This window comes from Pan troglodytes, chromosome 7 (genome assembly GCF_028858775.2).
Source record: "Pan troglodytes isolate AG18354 chromosome 7, NHGRI_mPanTro3-v2.0_pri, whole genome shotgun sequence".
NCBI classification, from domain to species: Eukaryota; Metazoa; Chordata; class Mammalia; order Primates; family Hominidae; genus Pan; species Pan troglodytes.
In genome coordinates, this window is record NC_072405.2 from 52,231,871 (window position 1) to 52,249,234 (window position 17,364).

A 17,364-nucleotide genomic window follows, 5' to 3' on the forward strand; every position below is an offset into this window, starting at 1 on the left:
TTTTAGGTCTATGGGGAAAGGAAACATCTTCGCTTAAAAACTAGACAGAAGCATTCTCAGAAACTTCTTTGTGATGTGTGTATTCATCTCACAGAGTAGAACCTTTCTTTTGATAGAGTAGTTTTGAAATTCTCTTTTTGTAGAATCTGCAAGTGGATATTTGGAGTGCTTTGAGGCCTGTGGTGGAAAAGCTAATTTCCTCACATAAAAACTAGGCAGAAGCGTTCTCAGAAACTTCTTTGTGATGTGTGCCTTCAACTCAGAGAGTTGAAACTTTCTTTGACAAAGGAGTTTAGAAACTCTCTTTTTGTAGAATCTGCAAGAGGATATTTGGAGTGCTTTGAGGCTTATTGTGGAAAAGAAAATATCCTCACATAAAAACTAGACAGAAGCATTCTCAGAAAGTTATTTGTGATGTGTGCTTCCAACTCACAGAGTTCAACCTTCCTTTTCATAGAGCTGTTTTGAAACACTCTTTATGTAGAATCTGCATGTTGATGTTTTTATTGCTTTGAGGCCTCTGGTGGAAAAGGAAATATCTTCATATGAAAAGTAGACAGAAGCATTCTCAGAAAATTTTGTGATGTGTGCATTCAACTGTCAGAGCTGCACCTTTCTTTTGACAGAGCAGTTTTGAAACAGTCTTTTTGGGGAATCTGCAAGAGGATGTTTGGAGCGCTTTGGAGCATACAGTGGAAAAGGAAATATCTTTGCATAAAAACTAAATAGAAGCATTCTCAGAAACTTCTTTTTGATGTGTGCATTCAACTCACAGAGTTGAACCTCTCTTTTGGTAGAGCAGTTTTGAAACCCTCTTTTTGGAGAATCCAGAAGTGGACATTTGGATCACTTTGAGGCCTACGGTGGAAAAGGAAATATCTTCTCATTAAAAACTAGACAGAAGCATTCTCAGAAACGTCTTTGTGATGTGTTTATTCAATCCACAGAGTTGAACCTTCCTTTTGATAGAGCAGTTTTGAAACACTCTGTTTGTAAAGTCTGCAAGTGGATATTTTGTGCGTTTTGAGGCCTTCTTTGGAAATGGGAATATCTTAAAATAAAAAGTAGACAGAAGTATTATCAGAAACTTCTTTGCGACGTCTTCACTCAACTGACAGAGTTGGACCTTCCTTTTGATAGAGCAGTTTTGAAACACTCATTCTGTAGAATTTGCAAGTGGATATTTAGAGCGCGTTGTGGACTAGGTTACAAAAGGAAATATCTTCATAGAAAAACTACACAGAAGCATTCTCAGAAACTACTTTGTGATGTTTGCATTCAACTCACAGAGGTGAACTTTTCTTTTGATAGACTTGTTTTGAAACACTCTTTTTTTAGAATCTTCAAGTGGATATTTGGACCTCTTTGAGGCCTTCGTTGGAAACAGGAATTTCTTAACATAAAAACTAGACAGAAGAATTCTGAGAAAATTTCTGTGATGTGCGCATTCAACTCACAGAGTTGAACGTTCCTTTTGATAGAGCAGTTTTGAAACACTCTTTTTGTAGAATCTTCAAGTGGATACTTGGAGTGATTTGAGGCCTATGGTAGAAAAGAAAATATCTTCATATAAAAACTACATGGAAGCATTCTCAGAAACTTCTTTGTGAAGTTTGCATTCAACTCAGAGAATTGAACCTTACTTTTGATAGAGCAGTTTTGAAACACTCTTTTTGTGGAATCTGCAAGTGGATATACTTGCAGATTGAAAATATATAGACGGATATACTTTCAAAGTAGACAGAAGTATTCTCAGAAACTTCTTTGTGATGTCTGCATTCAACTCACAGAGTTGAACCTTCCTATTGATAGAGCAGTTTTGAAACACTGTTTTTGTAGAATTTGCAAGTGGATTTTAGAGCGCTTTGAGGCCTATGGTAGAATAGGAAATATTTTCATATAAAGAGTACACAAAAGCATTCTCAGTAACTACTTTGTGATGTTTCCATTCAACTCACAGAGTTTTACATTTCTTTTGATAGAGCAGTTTTGAAACACTCTTTTTGTGGAATGTTCAATTCGATATTTTGTTCCCTTGGAGTCCTAAGTTGGAAAAGGAAATAAATTCTCTTAAAAACTAAAAACATTCTCAGAAACTTCTTTGTGATATATGCATTCAACTGATAGAGTTGAACCTTCCTTTTGATAGAGCAGTTTTGAAACACTCTTTTTGTACAATCTTCAAGTGGATATTTGGAGTGCTTTGAGGCCTATGGTAGAGAAGAAAATATCTTCATATAAACACTAGACGGAAGCATTCTCAGAAACTTCTTTGTGATGTTTCCATTGAACTCACAGAGATGAACATTCCTTTTGATAGAGCAGTTTTGAAACACTCTTTTTGTGGACTCTGCAAGTTGACATTTGGACTGCTTTGAGTCCTTCATTGGAAACGGGATGACCTTCACATAAAAACCAGACAGAAGCATTCTCATAAACTTCTTTGCAATGTGTGCATACAGCTCACAGAGATGAACTTTTCTTTTTCTTTTTCTTTTTCTATTATACTTTAAGTTTTAGGGTACATGTGCACAATGTGCAGGTTAGTTACATATGTATACATGTGCCATGGTGGTGTGCTGCACCCACTAACTCGTCATCTAGCATTAGGTATATCTCCCAATGCTATCCCTCCCCACTCCCCCCACCCCACCACATTCCCCAGAGTGTGATATTTGACTTCCTGTGTCCATATGATCTCATTGTTCATTTACCACCTATGAGTGAGAATATAGGGTGTTTGGTTTTTTGTTCTTGCGATAGTTTACTGAGAATGATGATTTCCAATTTCATCCATGTCCCTACAAAGGACATGAACTCATCATTTTTTATGGCTGCATAGTATTCCATGGTGTATACATGCCACATTTTCTTAATCCAGTCTATCATTGTTGGACATTTGTGTTGGTTCCAAGTCTTTGCTATCGTGAATAATGCCGCAATAAACATACGTGTGCATGTGTCTTTATAGCAGCATGATTTATAGTCCTTTGGGTATATACCCAGTAATGGGATGGCTGGGTCATATGGTATTTCCAGTTCTAGATCCCTGAGGAATCGCCACACTGACTTCCACAATGGTTGAACTAGTTTACAGTCCTACCAACAGTTTAAAAGTGTTCCTATTTCTCCACATCCTCTCCAGCACCTGTTGTTTCCTGACTTTTTAATGATTGCCCTTCTAACTGGTGTGAGATGGTATCTCATTGTGGTTTTGATTTGCATTTCTCTTCTGGCCAGTGATGATGAGCATATTTTCATGTGTTTTTTGGCTGCATAAATGTTTTCTTTTGAGAAGTGTCTGTTCATGTCCTTTGCCCACTTTTTGATGGGGTTGTTTGTTTTTTTCTTGTCAATTTGTTTGAGTTCATTGTAGATTCTGGATATTAGCCCTTTGTCAGATGAGTAGGTTGCGAAAATTTTCTCCCATTTTGTAGGTTGCCTGTTCACTCTGATGGTAGTTTCTTTTGCTGTGCAGAAGCTCCTTAGTTTAATTAGATCCCATTTGTCAATTTTGTCTTTTGTTGCCATTGTTTTTGGTGTTTTAGACATGAAGTCCTTTCCCATGCCTATGTCCTGAATGGTAATGTCTAGGTTTTCTTCTAGGGTTTTTATGGTTTTAGGTCTAACGTTTAAGTCACTCATCCATCTTGAATTGATTTTTGTATAAGGTGTAAGGTAGGGATCCAGTTTCAGCTTTTTACATATGGCTAGCCAGTTTTCCCAGCACCATTTATTAAATAGGGAATCCTTTCCCCATTGCTTGTTTTTCTCAGGTTTGTCAAAGATCAGATAGTTGTAGATATGTGGCATTCTTTCTGAGGGCTCTGTTCTGTTCCATTGATCTACATCTCTCTTTTGGTACCAGTACCATGCTGTTTTGGTTACTGTAGCCTTGTAGTATAGTTTGAAGTCAGGTAGTGTGATGCCTCCAGCTTTGTTCTTTTGGCTTAGGATTGACTTGGTGATGCGGGCTCTTTTTTGGTTCCATATGAACTTTAAAGTAGTTTTTTCCAATTCTGTGAAGAAAGTCATTGGTAGCTTGATGGGGATGGCATTGAATCTGTAAATTACCTTGCAAAAGTCCTCAATAAAATACTGGCAAAATGAATCCAGCAGCACATCAAAAAGCTTATCCACCATGATCAAGTGGGCTTCATCCCTGGGATTCAAGGCTGGTTCAATATATGTAAATCAATAAATGTAATCCAGCATATAAACAGAGCCAAAGACAAAAACCACATGATTATCTCAATAGATGCAGAAAAAGCCTTTGAAAAAATTCAACAATGCTTCATGCTAAAAACTCTCAATAAATTAGGTATTGACGGGACATATTTCAAAATAATAAGAGCTGTCTATGACAAACCCACAGCCAATATCATACTGAATGGGCAAAAACTGGAAGCATTCCCTTTGAAAACTGACACAAGACAGGGATGCCCTCTCTCACCACTCCTATTCAACATAGTGTTGGAATTTCTGTCCAGGGCAATTAGGCAGGAGAAGGAAATAAAGAGTATTCAATTAGGAAAAGAGGAAATCAAATTGTCCCTGTTTGCAGATGACATGATTGTATATCTAGAAAACCCCATTGTCTCAACCCAAAATCTCCTTAAGCTGATAAGCAACTTCAGCAAAGTCTCAGGATACAAATCAATGTACAAAAATCACAAACATTCTTATACAACAACAACAGACAAACAGAGAGCCAAATCATGAGTGAACTCCCATTCACAATTGCTTCAAAGAGAATAAAATACCTAGGAATCCAACTTACAAGGGATGTGAAGGACCTCTTCAAGTAGAACTACAAACCACTGCTCAAGGAAATAAAAAAGGATAAAAACAAATGGAAGAACATTCCATGCTCATGGGTAGGAAGAATCAATATCGTCAAAATGGCCATAGTGCCCAAGGTAATTTACTGAACTTTTCTTTTGATAGAGCAGTTTTGAAACACTCTGTTTGTAAAGTCTGCAAGTGGATATTAGGAGCACTTTGAGGCCTTCTTTGGAAACGGGAATATCTTCACAGAAAAATTAGACCAAAGTATTCTCTGAAACTCCTTTGTGATGTGTGCATTCAACTCACAGATTTGAACCTTCTTTTTGATAGAGCAGTTTTGAAACACTCTTTTTGTAGATTTTGCAAGTGGATATTTAGAGCGCTTTGAGGCCTATGGTAGAAAAGTAAATATCTTCATATAAAAACTACACAGAATCATTCTCAGAAAGTACTTTGTGATGTGTGCGTTCAACTCACAGAGTTTAACCTTTCTTTTGATAGAGTAGTTTTGAAACACTCTGTTTGTAAAGTCTGCAAGTGAATATTTGGAGTACTTTGAGGCTTTCTTTGGAAACGGGAATATCTTCACTTAAAAGTAGATGGAAATATTCTCAGAAACTTCTTTGTGATGTCTGCACTTTATTCACAGAGTTGAACCTTCCTTTTTTTAGAACAGTTTTGAAACACTCTTTTTGTAGAATTTGCAAGTGGATATTTACAAAGCTTTGGGGCCTGTGGTAGAAAAGGAAGTATCTTCATAGAAAAACAACACAGAAGCATTCTCAGAAACTACTTTGTGATGTTTGCATTCAACTCACAGAGGTAAATATTCCTTTCGATAGAGCAGTTTTGAAACACTCTTTTTGTAGAATTTGCAAGTGGGTATTCAGAGCGCTTTGAGGCCTATGGTAGAAAGGGAAATAGTTTCACATAAAAACTAGACAGAAGCATTCTTAGAAACTACTTTGTGAGGTTTGCATTCAACTCACAGAGCTGAACATTCATTTTGATAGAGCAGTTTTGAAACACTCTTTTTGCAGAATCTGCAAGTGGATATTTGGACATCTTTGAGGCCTTCGTTGGAAACGGGAATTTCTTCCTGTAAAAACTAGAGAGAAGAATTCTTAGAAACTTTTTGTGATGTGTGCATACAACTCACAGAGTTGAACCTTCCTTTTGATAGAGCAGTTTTCAAACACTCTTTTTGTAGAATTTCCAAGTGGATATTTAGAGCACTTTGAAGCCTACGGTAGAAAAGGAAATGTGTTCTTTTAAAAACTAGACAGAATCATTCTTAGAAACTACTTTGGATGTGTGTGTTCAACTCAAAGAGTTTAACCTTTCTTTTGATAGCACCGTTATGAAGCACTCTGTTTGTAAATTCTGCAAGTGGATAATTGGATCACTTTGAGGCCTTCTTTGGAAACGGAAATATTTTCACATAAAAAGTAGACAGAATTATTCTCAGAAACTTCTTTGTGATGTCTGCACTCAACTCACAGAGTTGAACATTCCTTTTGATAGAGCAGTTTTGAAGCACTGTTTTTGTAGGATCTGCAAGTGGATATTTGGACCTCTTTGAGGCCTTCATTGGAAACGGGATTTCTTCATATAAAAACTAGACAGAAGAATTTTCAGAAACTTCTTTGTGATGTGTGCATTCAACTGACAGAGTTGAACCTTCCTTTCGATACAGCAGTTTTGAAACACTCTTCTTGTAGAATTTCCAACTGGGTATTTAGAGTGCTTTGAGGCCTATGGTAGAAAAGGAAATATCTTCATATAAAAACTAGACAGAATCATTCTCAGAAACTTCTTTGTGATGTGTGCGTTCAACTCACGGAGTTTAACATTTCTTTTGATAGAGCAGTTTTGAAACTCTCTTTTTGTAGAATTTGCAAGTGTATATTTAAAGCACTTTGAGGCCTATGGTAGAAAAGGAAATATCTTCACATAAAAACTAGACGGAATTATTCTCGAAACTTTTTGTGATGTCTGCATTTCACTCACAGAGTTGAACATTGCTTTTGATAGAGCAGTTTTAAAACACTCTTTTTGTGGAATATTCAAGTGGATAGTTTGTTCCCTTTGAGTCCTAATTTGGAAAAGGAAATATCTTCACATAAAAAATAGAAAGAAACATTCTCAGAAACTTCTTTGTGTTATATGCATTCAACTCACAGAGTTGAACCTTCCTTTTGATAGAGCAGTATGGAAACACTCTTTTTGTAGAATCTGCAAGTGGATATTTGGAGTGCTTTGAGGCCGTCTTTGGAAACAGGTATATCATCACATAGCAAGTAGACAGAAGTATTCTCAGAAACTATTTTGTGATGTCTGCATTCAACTCACAGAGTTGAAGCTTCCTTTTGATAGAGCAGTTTTGAAACACTCTTTTTGTAGTGTTTGCAGGTGGATGTTTTGAGCACTTTGAGGCCTATGGAAGAATAGGAAGTATTGCATATAAAAACTAGACAGAAGCATTCTCAGAAACCTCTTTGTGATGTGTCTGTTCAAGTCACAGAGTTGAATCTTTCTTTTGATAGAGGAGTTTTGAGACACTCTTTTTTTAGAATCTGCAAGTGGATATTTTGAGTGCTTTGAAGCCTACTGTAGAAAAGGAAATATCTTCATGTAAAAAGTAGATAGAAGCATTCTCAGAAACTTCTTTGTGATGTTTGCATTGAACATAAAGAGTTGAACATTCCTTGTGATAGAGCAGTTTTGAAACACTCTTTTTGTGGAATCTGCAAGTGGATATTTGGACCGCTTTTATGCCTTCTTTGGAAATGGGTATAACTTCACATAAAAAGCTGACAGAAGGATTCTCAGAAACTTGTTTGTAATGTGAGCATTCAACTCACATAGTTAAAACTTTCTTTTGATAAAGCAGCTTTGACACACTCTTTTTGTAGAATCTGCAAGTGGATATGTGGCTCTCTTTGAGGCCTATGTTGGAAAAGGAAATATCTTCACATAAAAACTAGAAAGAATCACTCTCAGAAAGTTCTTTTTAATGTGTGCTTTCAGCTCACAGAGATGAGCCTTCCCTTTCATGGAGCAGTTTTGAAACACTCTTTTTGTAGAATCTGCAAGGGGATAATAGAAGTGCTTTGAGGCTTTCTTTGGAAACGGGTATATCTTAACATAGAAAGTAGACAGAAGTATTCTCAGAAACTTCTTTGTGATGTCTGCATTCAACTCACAGAGTTGAACATTCCTTTTGATAGAGCAGTTTTGAAACATTCTTTTTGTAGAATCTACAAGTGGATATTTGGACCTCTTTGAGACATTCGTTGGAAAGGGAGATTTCTTCATATAAAAACTAGACAGAAGAATTCTAAGAAACATCTTTGTCATGTTTTGAAACACTTTTTTTTGTAGAATCTGCAAGTGGATATTTCATTCCATTTGATGCTTATGTTGGAAAAGGAATTATCTTCACATAATAACTAGAAAGAAACATTCTTATAAACTTCTTTGTGATGAGTGCATTCGACTCACAGAGTTGAACCTTCCTTTTGATACAGCAGTTTTGAAACACTCTGTTTGTAAAGTCTGTAAGTGGATATTTGGAGCGCTTTGAGGCCTTCTTTGGAAATGGGAATATGTTCACATAAAAAATAGACAGAATTATTCTCAGAAACTTCTTTGTGATGTCTGCACTCAACTCACAGAGTTGAACCTTCCTTTTGATAGAGCTGTTTTGAAACTCTCTTTTTGTAGAATTTGCAAGTGGAAATTTAGAGCACTTTGAGGGCTATCATAGACTAGGAAGTATCTTCATATTAAAAGTAGACAGAAGCATTCTCAGAAACTACTTTTTGATGTGTGTGTTCAACTCACAGAGTTTAACCTTTCTTTCGATAGAACAGTTTTGAAACACTCTGTTTGTAATGTCTGCAACTGGATATTTGGAGCACTTTGAGGCCTTCTTTGGAAACGGGAATATCTCCACATAAAAAGTAGACAGAAGTATTCTCAGAAACTTCTTTGTGATGTCTGCACTCAACTCTCAGTGTTGAACCTTCCTTTTGATAGAGCAGTTTTGAAACACTCTTTTTGTAGAATTTGCAAGTGCATGTTTAGAGCATTTTGTCCAGTGGTAGAAAAGGAAATATCTTCACAGAAAAACTACACAGAAGCATTCTTAGAAACTACTTTGTGATGTTTGCATTCCACTAACAGACTTGAACATTCCTTTTGATAGAGCAGTTTCTCAAAAAATCTTTTTGTGGAATCTGCAATGCATATTTTGTTCCCTTTGAGGCCTATGTTGGAAAAGGAAATATCTTCACATAAAAACTGGAAGGAAACATTTTCAGAAACTCCTTTGTGATGTGTGCATTCAACTCACAGAGTTGTAACTTTCTTTTGATAGAGCAGTTTTGAAACACTCTTTTTGTAGAATTTGCAAGTGGATATTTTGCTCCCTTTGAGGTCTATGTTGGAAAAGGAAATATCTTCACATAAACACTAGAAAGAATCATTCTGAGAAACTTCTTTCTTATGTGTGCTTTCAACTCACAGAGTTGAACCTTCCTTTTAATAGAGCAGTTTTGAAACACTCTTTTTGTAGAATCTGCAAGTGGATATTTGGAGGGCCTTGAGGCCTTCTTTGGAAACGGGTATATTTTCACTTAGAAATTAGATGGAAGTATTCTCATAAACTTCTTTGTAATGTGTGCATTCAACTCACAGATGTGAACCTTCCTTTTGATAGAGCAGTTTTGAAACACTCTTTTTGTAGAATTTCCAAGTGGATATTTGGAGCGCTTTGAGGCCTTCTTTGGAAACGGAAATATCTCCACATAAAAATTAGAAAGAAACATTCTCAGACACTTTTTTGTGATATATGCATTCAACTCACAGTGTTGAAACTTCCTTCTGATAGGGCAGTTTTGAAACACTCTTTTTGTAGAATCTTCAAGTGGATATTTGGAGCGCTTTGAGGCCTATGGTAAAAAAAATTATCGTTATATTAAAACTAGACAGAAGCATTCTCAGGAACTTTTTGTGATGTGTGCATTCAACTCACAGAGTTGAACACTCCTTTTGATAGAGCAGTTTTGTAACAGAATTTTTGTTGGATCTGCAAGTGAATATTTGGACCGCTTGGAGGCCTTCGTTTGAAACAGAATTATCTTCACATAAAAACCAGACAGAAGCATTCTCAGAAACTTCCTTGTGATGTGTGCATTCAACTCACAGACATGAACATTTCTTTTGATAGAGCAGCTTTGAAAAACTCTTTTTGTAGAATCTGCAAGTGGATACTTGATTCCCTTTGAGGCCTATGTTGGAAAAGAAATCATTTTCCCATAAAAACTAGAAAGAAACATTCTCATAAATTTCTGTGCAACGAGTGCTTTCAACTCACAGAGTTGAACCTTCCTTTTGATAGAGCAGTTTTGAAAGACTCTGTTTGTAAAGTCTCCAAGCGGATATTTGGAGCACTTTGAGACCTTCTTTGGAAATGGGAATATCTTCAAATAAAAAGTAGACAAGAGTATTCTCAGAAACTTCTTTGCGACGAGTGCATTCAACTCACCGATTTGAAACTTCCTTTCAATGGAGCATTTTTGAAACACTCTATTCGTAGAATCTGCAAATGGATATTTGGACCGCTTTCAGGCCTTCGTTGCAAACGGGATTAACTTCACATAAAAAGCAGACAGAAGCATACTCAGAAACTTCTTTGCAATGTGTGCATTCAACTCACAGAGGTGAACTTTTCTTTTGATAGAGCAGTTTTGAAACACTCTTTTTCTAGAATCTGCACGTGGATATTTTATTCCCTTTGAGGCCTATGTTGAAAAATGAATTATCTTCACATAGAAACTAGAAAGAAACATTCTCATAAACTTCTTTGCACTGAGTGCATTCAATATACAGAGTTGAACTTTCCTTTTGATAGAGCAGTTTTGAAACACTCTGTTTGTAATGTCTGCAAGTGGATATTTGGAGCCCTTTGAGGCCTTCTTTGGAAACGGGAATATCTTCATATAAAAACTAGACAGAAGAAATCTCAGAAACTTTTTGATGTCTGCATTCAACTTTCAGAGTTGAAGCTTCCTTTTGATAGAGCAGTTTTGAAACACTCTTTTTTTTTTTTTTTTATAATTTCCAAGTGTATGTTTACAGCGCTTTGGAGCCTATGGTAGAAAAGGAAATATCTTCATAGATAAACTACAGAGAAGCATTCTCAAAAACTACTTTGTGATGTTTGCATTCAACTCACAGAGTTGAACATTCCTTTTGATAGAGCAGTTTTGTAACACTCTTTTTGTAGAATTTGCAAGTGGATATTTGGACCTCTTTGAGGCCATTGCTGGAAACAGGATTTCTTCCTATAAAAACTAGACAGAAGAATTCTCAGAAACTTCTTTTTGATGTGTGCATTCAACTCACAGTGTTGAACCTTCCTTTTGATAAAGCAGTTTTGAAACACTCTTTTTGTAGAATTTCCAAGTGGATCTTTAGAGCGCTTTGACGCCTATGGTAGAAAAGGAAATATCTTCATATAAAAACTAGACTGCAGCATTCTCAGAAACTACTTTGTGATGTTTGCATTCAACTCACAGAGTTGAACTTTCTTCTTGATAGAACAGTTTTAAAACACTCTTTTTGTAGAATCTGCAAGTGTATATTCGGACCTCTTTGAGGCCTTCGTTGGAAACGGTGTCTCTTCATTTCAAAACTAGACAGAAGAATTCTCAGAAACTTCTTTGTGATGTGGGCATTCAACTCAGAGATTTGAACCTTGCTTTTGATAGAGCAGTTTTGAAACACTCTTTTTGTAGAATTTCCAGGTGGATATTTCGAGCGCTTGAATGCCTATGGTAGAAAACGAAATATCTTCATATAAAAACTAGACAGAATAATTCTCAGAAACTGCTTTGTGATGTGTGCGTTCAACTCATAGAGTTTAACTTTTGATAGAGCAGTTATGAAACACTCTTTTTGTAGAAATTGCAAGTGTGTATTTAGAGGGCTTTGAGGCCTATGGTAGAAAAGGAAATATCCTCACATAAAAACTAGAGAAGCATCCTCAGAAACTTCTTTTTGATGTTTGCCTTCAACACACAGAGTTGAACATTCGTTTGATAGAGCAGTTTTGAAACACCTTTTTTGTGGAATCTGCAAGTCGATATTTAGACCGCTTGGAGGCCTGCTTTGGAAACGGGTATATCTTCACATAAAAAGCAGAGAGAAGGATTCTCATAAACTTCTTTGTGATGTGTGCATTCAACTCACAGAGTTGAATCTTCCTTTTCATAGAGCAGTTTTGAAACACTCTTTCTGTAGAATTTGCAAGTGAATATTTTGAGCGCTTTGAGTAGTAAGGTACAATAGGAAGTATTTTCATAAAAAAAGGAGACAGAAGCATTCTCAGAAACTACTTTGTGATGTTTGCCTTCAACATACAGAGTTGAACATTCCTTTTGATAGAGCAGTTTTGAAACACTCTTTTTGTGGAATCTGCAAGTGGATATTATGTTCCCTTTGAGATCTAGGTTGGAAAAGGAAATGTCTTCACTTAAAAACTAGAAAGAAATATTCTCAGAAACTTCTTTGTGATATATGCATTCAACTCAGAGAGAGGAACCTTCCTTTTGATAGAGCAGTTTTGAAACACTCTTTTTGAAGAATCTTCAAGTGGATAATTGGAGCGCTTTGAGGCCTATGGTAGAAAAGAAAATACCTTCATATAAAAACTAGACGGAAGCATTTTCAGAAACTTCTTTGTGATGTTTGCACTTAAGTCATAGAGTTGAACATTCCTTTTGATAGAGCAGTTTTGAAACACTCTTCTTGTGGAATCTGCAAGTGGATATATGGACCCTTTGAGGCCTTCGTAGGAAACGGGATTATCTTCACATAAAAACCAGACAGAAGCATTCTCAGAAACTTCCTTGTGATGTGTGCATTCAACTAACAGAGGTGAACTTTTCTTTTGATAGCGCAGTTTTGAAACACTCTTTTTGTAGAATCTGCAAGTGGATATTTGATTCCCTTTGAGGCCTATGTTGGAAAAAGATTTATCTTCACATAAAAACAAGAAAGAAACATTCCCATAAACTTCTTTGCGCTGAGTGCATTCAACTCACAGAGTTGAACTTTCCTTTTGATACAGCAGTTTTGAAACACTCTGTTTGTAAAGTCTGCAATTGGATATTTGGAGCGCTTTGAGGCCTTCTTTGGAAACAGGAATATCTTCACAGAAAAACTAGACAGAAGAAATCTCAGAAACATTTTGTGATGTCTGCATTCAACTGTAAGAGTTGAACCTTCCTTTTGATAGGGCAGTTTTGAAACACTCTTTTTGTGTAATGTCCAAGTGTATTTACAGCAATTTGAAACCTATTGTAGAAAAGGAAATATCTTCATACAAAAACTACACAAAAGCATTCTCAGAAACTACATTGTGATGTTTGCATTCTACTCACAGAGTTGAACATTCCTTCTGAAAGAACAGTTTTGTAATCCTCTTTTTGTAGAATCTGAAAGTGGATATTTGGACCTCTTTGAGGCCATCGTTGTAAACGGGAATTCTTCACATAAAAACGGGACAGAAGAATTCCCAGAAACTTCTTTGTGATGTGTGCATTGAACCCACCTACTTGAACCTTCCTTTCAGTAGAGCAGTTTTGAAACACTCCTTTGTAGAATTTCCAAGTTGGTATTTACTGCGCTTTGAGACCTATGGTGGAAAAGGAAATATCTTCACATAAAAACTAGAAGGAAACATCCTCAGAAACTACATTGTGATTTTTGCATTCAACTCACAGAGTTGAACATTCCTCTTGATAGAACAGTTTTGAAACACTCTTTTTGTAGAATTTGCAAGTGGATATTTGGACCTCTTTGAGGCCCTCGTTGGAAATGGGATCTCTTCATTTAAAAAGTAGGTAGAAAAATTCTCAGAAACTTCTTTGTGATGTGGACATTCAACTCACAGATTTGAACCTTCCTTTCAATAGAGCAGTTTTGAAACACTCTTTTTGTAGAATTTCCAGGTGGATATTTAGAGCGCTTGGAATCCTATGGTAGAAAAGTAAATATCTTCATATAAAAACTAGACAGACTCATTCTCAGAAACCAGTTTGTCATGTGTTCGTTCAACTCACATAGTTTAATCTTTCTTTGGTATAGCAGTTATGAAACACTCTTTTTGTAGAATATGCAAGTGTGCATTTAGAGGGCTTTGAGGCCTATGGTAGAAAAGGAAATATCTTCACGTAAAAAGTAGACAGTAGCATTGTCAGAAACTACTTTGTGATGTGTGCGTTTACCTCACATAGTTTAAACTTTCTATTGATACATCAGTTTTGAAACACTCTTTTTGTAGAATTTGCAAGTGGATATTTGGAGGGCTTTGAGGCCTATGGTAGAAAAGTAAATATGTTCATATAAAAACTAGGCAGAAGAATTCTCAGAGACTTCTTTGTGATGTATGCGTTCAACTCACAGAGTTGAATCTTTCTTTTGATACAGCAGTTTGAAACACTCTTTTTTTAGAATCTGCAATTGGATATTTGGAGTGCTTTGAGGCCTATGGTAGAAAATGAAATATCTTCATATAAAGAGTAGAAAGAAGCATTCTCAGAAACTTCTTTGTGATGCTTGCATTGAACTCAGAGTTGAACATTCATTTGATAGAGCAGTTTTGAAGCACCATTTTTGTGGAATCTGCAAGTGGATATTTGGATCGCTTTGAGGCCCTCATTGGAAACGGGTATATCTTCACATAAAAAGCTGACAGAAGGATTCTCAGAAACTTCTTTGTGATGTGTGCTTTCAACTCTCGTATTTGAACCTTTCTTTTGATAGAGCAGTTTTGAAACACTCTGTTTGTAAAGTCTGCAAGTGGAAATTTGGAGCGCTTTTAAGCCTCCTTTGGAAACGGGAATATCTTCACATGAAAAGAAAAGAGAAGTATTCGAAGAAAGTTCTTTATAATGTCTGCACTCATATAACAGAATTGAACCTTCCTTTTCATAGAGCAGTTTTGAAACACTCGTTTGTAGACTTTGCGAGTGGATATTTAGAGCGTTTTGGGGACTTTGTTAGAAAAGGAAATATCTTCATAGTAAAACTACACAGAGGCATTCTCAGAAATCACTTTGTGATGTTTGCATTCAACTCACAGAGTTGTATATTCCTTTCAATAGAGCAGTTTTGCAACACTCTTTTTGTAGAATTTCCAAGTGGATATTTAGAGCAGTTTGAGGCCTGTGGTAGAAAGGGAAATATCTTCTTATAAAAACTAGTCTGAAGAATTCTCAGAAACTGCTTTGTGATCTACACATTCACTTCACAAAGTTCAACCTTTCTTTTGATAGAGCAGTTTTGAAACACTCCTTTTGTCAGATGTGCAAATTTATATTTAGAGCGCTTTGAGGCCTACGGTGGAAAAGGAAATGTCTTCACTTAAAAACTAGAAAGAAGCATTCTCAGAAACTCCTTTGTGATGTGTGCATTGAACTCACAGAATTTAACCTTTCTTTTGATGGAGCTGTTTTGAAACACTCTTTTGGTAGAATCTGCAAGTGCATCTTTAGAGCGTTTTGAGGCCTATGGTAGAAAAGGAAAGATCTTCATACAAAAACCAGACAGAAGCATTCTCAGAAACTATTGTGTGATGTTTGCATTCAACTCACAGAAGTGAACATTCCTCTTGATGGAGCAGTTTTGAAACACTCTTTTTGTAGAATCTGCAAGTGGATAATTTGAACTCTTTGGCGCCTTCATTGGAAACGGGTTTTTCTTCACTTAAAAACTAGACAGAAGAAATATCAGAAACATTTTGTCATGTGTGCATTCAACTCAAAGAGTTGAACATTCCCTTTGATAGAGCAGTTTTGAAACACTCTTTTTGTAGAATCTGCAAGTGGATACATGGAACTCTTTGAGGCCTTTGCTGGAAACGGGAATTTCTTCACTTAAAAACTTGACAGTAGAAATCTCAGAAACTTTTTGTGATGTGTGCATTCAACTCACAGGGTTGAACCTTCTTTTTCATAGAGCAGTTTTGAGACACTCTTTTTGTACAATTTGCAATTGGATATTTAGTGTGCTTTGAAGCTTACGGTAGAAAATGAAATATCTTCATAGAAAAACTACACAGAAGCATTCTCTGAAACTACTTTGTGATGTGTGCATCAAACTCACAGAGTTGAACGTTCCTTTTGAAAGAGCAGTTTAGTAACACTCTTTTTGTAGAATCTGGAAGTGGATATTTGAAAATCTTTGAGGCCTTCGTAGGAAACGGGATTTCTTCATGTAAAAACTAGACAGAGGAATTCTCAGAAACTTCTTTGTGATGTGTGCATTCACCTCCAGAGTTGAAGCTTCCTTTCTATAGAGCAGTTTTGAAACACTCTTTTTGTAGAATTTCCAAGTGGATATTTAGTGTGCTTTGAAGCCTGTGGTAGAAAAGGAAATATCTTCACAGAAGAACTACACAGAAGCATTCTCTGAAACTACTTTGTGATGCTTGCATCAAACTCACAGAGTTGAACGTTGCTTTTGAAAGAGCAATTTAGTAACACTCTTTTTGTAGAATCTGCAAGTGGATATTTGGAACCTTTTGAGGCCTTCGTTGGAAACGGGATTTCTTCAATTGAAAACTAGACAGAAGTATTCGCAGAAACTTCTTTCTGATGTGTGCATCGAATTCACCGAGATGAAGCCTCCTTTTGACAGAGCAGTTTTGAAACACTCTTTTTCTAGAATTTCCAATTGAATATGTAGAGCTCTTTGAAGTCTATGGTAGAAAAGGAAATATCTTCATATGAAAACTACACAGAATCATTCTCAGAAACTAGTCTGTGATGTGTGCTTTCAACTCACAGCGTTTAACCTTTCTTTTGATAGAGCATTTTTGGAACACTCTGTATGTAAAGTCTGGAAGTGGATATTTGGAGTGCTTTAAAGCCTTTTGGGAAATGGGTATATCTTCACATAAAAAGTAAACAGAAGAATTCTCAGAAACATCTTTGTGAAGTCTGCACTCAGTTGATAGAGATGAAACTTCCTTTGTTAGAGCAGTTTTGAAACACTCCTTTTGTAGAATTTGCGAGTGGATATTTGGAGCATTTTGGGGCCTTTGGTAGAAAAGGAAATATCTTCATAGGAAAACTACACAGAGACATTCTCAGAAACAACTTTGTGATGTTTGCATTCAACTCATAGAGTTGTACATTCCTTTTTTAGAGCAGTTTTTAACTCACTTTTTTAGAATCTGCAAGTGGATATTTTTACCTCTCAGAGTCCTTCATTGCAAACGGGAATTTCTTCATGTAAAAACTAGACAGAAGCATTCTCAGAAACTTGTTTGTGATGTGTGCATTGAATTCACAGAGTTGGACCTTCCTTTCAATAGACCAGTTTTGAAACACTCTTTTTGTAGAATTTCCAAGTGGATATTAAGAGCGGTTTGAGGCCTATGGTAGAAAAGGCAACAACTTCACATAAAAACTAGACAGAAGCATTCTCAGAAACTACTTTGTGACGTGTGTGTTGAACTCACAGAATTTAACCTATCTTTTGATGGAGCAGTTTGGAAACACT